The sequence below is a fragment of the Helianthus annuus genome, chromosome 1 (assembly GCF_002127325.2).
Source record: "Helianthus annuus cultivar XRQ/B chromosome 1, HanXRQr2.0-SUNRISE, whole genome shotgun sequence".
Classification (NCBI taxonomy): domain Eukaryota; kingdom Viridiplantae; phylum Streptophyta; class Magnoliopsida; order Asterales; family Asteraceae; genus Helianthus; species Helianthus annuus.
In genome coordinates, this window is record NC_035433.2 from 5,942,433 (window position 1) to 5,946,352 (window position 3,920).

Consider the following 3,920-nt stretch of genomic DNA (forward strand, 5'->3'; position numbering starts at 1 on the left):
TCTATGATAAGTAAGAAGTACCGGGTTGACTTTAAAGAGTCAAACTGCAAAAGTTGACAAATAAGTTAGAGATCTGAGAAAGAATGGTTATTTATTGAACCGTCATGAGTGGGTCAACCAACGGAAGAGACATGTTAGGTTATATTGACCTGTTTAAACAGGTTGAACGTACTAATGTTTTGAAAAAGAAATCAAGAAAGAATCTATTATGTATATTAAAACAATACATTTTGGTGCCACTTGGCATAATTTTAATCCACTAATTGCCACCTGGCAAGTTAATATTCCTCTCAATATTGATTTGAGCGGCAATATACATCTTCTATGTAAATCCCGCTTTTCACTTTGGTTGTAACGCTGAAAATTGAAGTTTTCCTTTTCCCTTTACAAAACCCTAAGTTCAACCATGGCCGCACACCTCTTTCCCCATCGTTTAATTTCCTTTTCATTCTTCATGTTTACATCTTCTCTTTGAACAACCCTAACGGAGACTCTCCTAATCCAGCAGATCGATTTTCATCTGATATGTTTTTGACGGGTTAGGGTTTTTCAATTCCCATCAGTAGAGAAGAAGATGAAGGTTAGTATATGCTTCTGAATGTTTGATTCTAAGCATGGCCCTTCTTGATTGCTGTATCTCATATTGATTTAAGGTATCTACAGGTCTCTAACTTTCGATTTAAATATCAATTTTCCTCTAATTTTTTCAGCATCAATCTCTTCGCAGGTGGGGGATCACCCGGATATCATGTTTTAGGTTAGGGTTTTTCAAAGTCTTGATTATTACATGTTAAGTTGGCTATTGTGGTTACATCTTTGGTGATTTTTTTCCTTATTTTGATATATGTAATGCGTAATCCTACTCATTGATGTCCTGAACGATTAGGGTTTTACTTTCTCTCTTGAGTCGGTTGCTGCAAGATGGTAAGCTGTTGTTTTCATACGTTCTTTATTTTCTCTTTATTTTGGTATTTTCATTCTGCACTGTACATCGCTTCATTCTTCCTTCCACTCGAACTTGGATTTCTCCATTCATCGCTGCATCTTATCTTTGGATTTCATCAGGGTTGTTGCTCACCAACACCTTTAATTCCATTGATTGCCCTATCGTGCATATTTGATTTTAATGTTTGTCTGTTTGACCTAAATGATGGAGGAATTCTGATTTATCTATCAAAAGGTAAGAGATAGATAATTTTTTTGGGAATCTGTACTAAATTTTTTAATTGATTTGATTCATAGCAAGCATAATACTTCAATATTTGAATTTGTTGTCTCAGTTTCATACATAACGTCCACAAACCCTAATTATTTTTGAAGCTCTGGATGCTAATTTTGATGCTTATTTTTAGTTTAGATTTTATGTTTTCTTTACAAGTTCTAATTGCGTAGGTATGAAATTTCGGAAGTGGATCCGTGAAACAAATTTTGCAGTTATTCAACCAAATACAATGAACAAGTTTTGGTGTTATTCACTTATTCTTGATGACTTCAGAATGGATTCCATCTTGGACATATCTCAAAATGTAAGATTATTATACAAAGATATTAGCTAAAAGTAGATACATATTCGTTGAGATGGCTGAATAACAACTACCAGACAAACCATCTTTAGCAACATCATTTTACTTTAAATTTTTTATTTTGCAGTTTTTTTTTCTGATGTTGGGGAATATGCACTCGACTCACATCATGGATTTGTTATTCAGTTAGGATTTAGTAGAGACACGGAACTTGGTATGTCACCTCTTCATTCTCATTCTTTTTAACCTGCCTAAATCCATTAACAGTGTTGTTTCTTGTGCTCCTTTTTGTGTAATTATAAAACTTGATTAAAACAATAACCAACAAAACAAAAGTAAATAAAATTGACTTCACAAATGGGGTGTTATTTGTTTCTTCTCTTTTTTATAGTTCAAAGTATTTACAAATTCTGTTTTCTTTACGAAGAAACTTTCAGTCTACCTTACCTCTACATTTATTTTTCTAGGATTTCATGTGGATCACTTAGAGGTAACCCGTGACTTTGAATGTTTGCTTGGGGGAATAGTTCTATGATAGAGAGTTCTATTTTAGAGTTGTGAGATGCAAATCACACACATGAATAAGCACTATCTAGGGACATGATCATCTATCTCTGGTAAGTTTTTTAGAATTTTCGGGTAAAAGGATTTCAATATCATTTCGTGATTTCACTCTGTTAAAACCGTGTAATCAAAATGACAGTTATTTGGGTGGGTGAAAACTTATCTGAGATTGCACATACACACTGGCATGCGATTTTTTATTACTCTCATATATCGGGGCATGCGATTGACCATCGTGGTCGCCATCGACATAGTGCCAGAGCTTAGAGCTAGCACAGCCGATCAGAGAATCAACTTATTGCTTTGGTGCAGAAGGTACATAATCCTTCTTTCAACACTATTGTTTGATTTATTATTAATTCAAGTTTCACTAAAAACATAACAAAATATATTTCTTAAGATGCTGTACTCTTAAGTTTTAATTTATTTTTTCCAGAGAATAAATTGGTAATATTTTAATACGGGTTGGCCACTGATATTTTTTGTTTCAATTTCTTTAAACATAAATAATCAATGTGTTGAACATGGTTAAATAACTTTATTATGAAAAAAAAACTATTCTAACTTCTTTAGGCAATATGGTGTGCAGCCAAGCCTCTTGGTGCCTGACATGATGTCGTGGGTCACGCAAATTTAATCCCCAAACAACTGTAGTTAGTGGTAGTAGGGTATCGAACTCAGGGAGTATGTGGAAGATGTGTCGATTGTATAGCTTTGTACTTAAACTAATTATTAGACTAAATTGCAGAAAAATTAAAATTCAAGAGTTTGGATTGTTGTTTTAGAAGACTAAATTAAAAACTAATTCAAATCAAAATTGGTTGTAAAACAATTAGGAGAGAACAATGATCACCTTAGGGTTCAGTTTCTTTAAACAGTTGTGTGTAATTCCACTAGAAAGAGTTACATAGACATAACTCGTGTATATATGATTGAAGTGATAAAAGGGAACAAAGTACTCGGATTAGATAAACGCGAGGTTGTTTCCCGATGACCTATTAATCAATAACCAACCCTAACCCTTCCCGTGATATCTCGGTTGCCAACGGCACCAAGAACGTACGATTAAGACTAGAAATTGCAATATTGATTAACAAACTACAAACAATCAAACATACACCATGACATTCAAGCAACGCAAGATATCATTCTAGAAATGCAGGAATTAAACACACAAAAGTTCAAGAAACATTCACCTAAGATGATCACCGAAGAATTTAGCCGGACATGGCTCGGTGAATCATCATCATAATCAAACTATTGTTCATACGAATCGAAATAACAAACCGAATGATAGAAATTGTTCACAAACCAAGTCACAAGCCAAAATTCACCCCTATGCTGTCCAAGAACCGTCCAATGATGAGATAATCTCAAAAGACACTCCAAAAACGATTTTATGATGGCAGTTACATTTTTGGAATCGCAGCTCCACCGTAAATTACGGCTCCACCGTAATTTACGGTGGTCAAAATTTCTTTACGGCTTGGAGAGCCTGTGTTACGGTGAAGACAAATGCCAATTCCAGGTCTACCGTAAATTACGGTAGAACCGTAATTTACGGTGGTCAGCTGTTTCAACTTCTTTGTTATTTCTTTTGTACTCCTCTCGACCCGTTCTTCACCAAAGCCTCCAAAACTGCCTTTGATCCATCTTTTAGCTCCTAAATCGTATCTGAAACATAAGCATCGTAGTTATCTAATTCAAGATAATTACACGGTTAAATGGAGGATTATTTCATCTTTTAACATGCTTAAGGGTTGTCCAAAGGACCACCCGTCACATCCCCACACTTAACCGTTGCTTGTCCCAAGCAACTCATCAACATGGTTT

At 34.8% G+C, this 3,920-nt stretch overlaps 1 long non-coding RNA gene across 3 annotated transcripts; it reads left to right on the forward strand.

Annotated features, from left to right (window-relative positions):
* Positions 1–367: 367 nt before the first annotated feature.
* On the forward strand, positions 368–2,687 carry LOC110943245. Of its 3 annotated transcripts, none has more exons than XR_004868241.1 (4): positions 368–1,180; positions 1,393–1,526; positions 1,991–2,140; positions 2,227–2,687. It is a non-coding gene; the product is annotated as an uncharacterized LOC110943245 (long non-coding RNA). The 3 variants fall into 3 exon arrangements; XR_004868242.1 differs by having other exon boundaries at positions 2,342–2,687; XR_004868240.1 differs by having other exon boundaries at positions 1,991–2,321.
* The last annotated feature ends 1,233 nt before the right edge of the window (positions 2,688–3,920 follow it).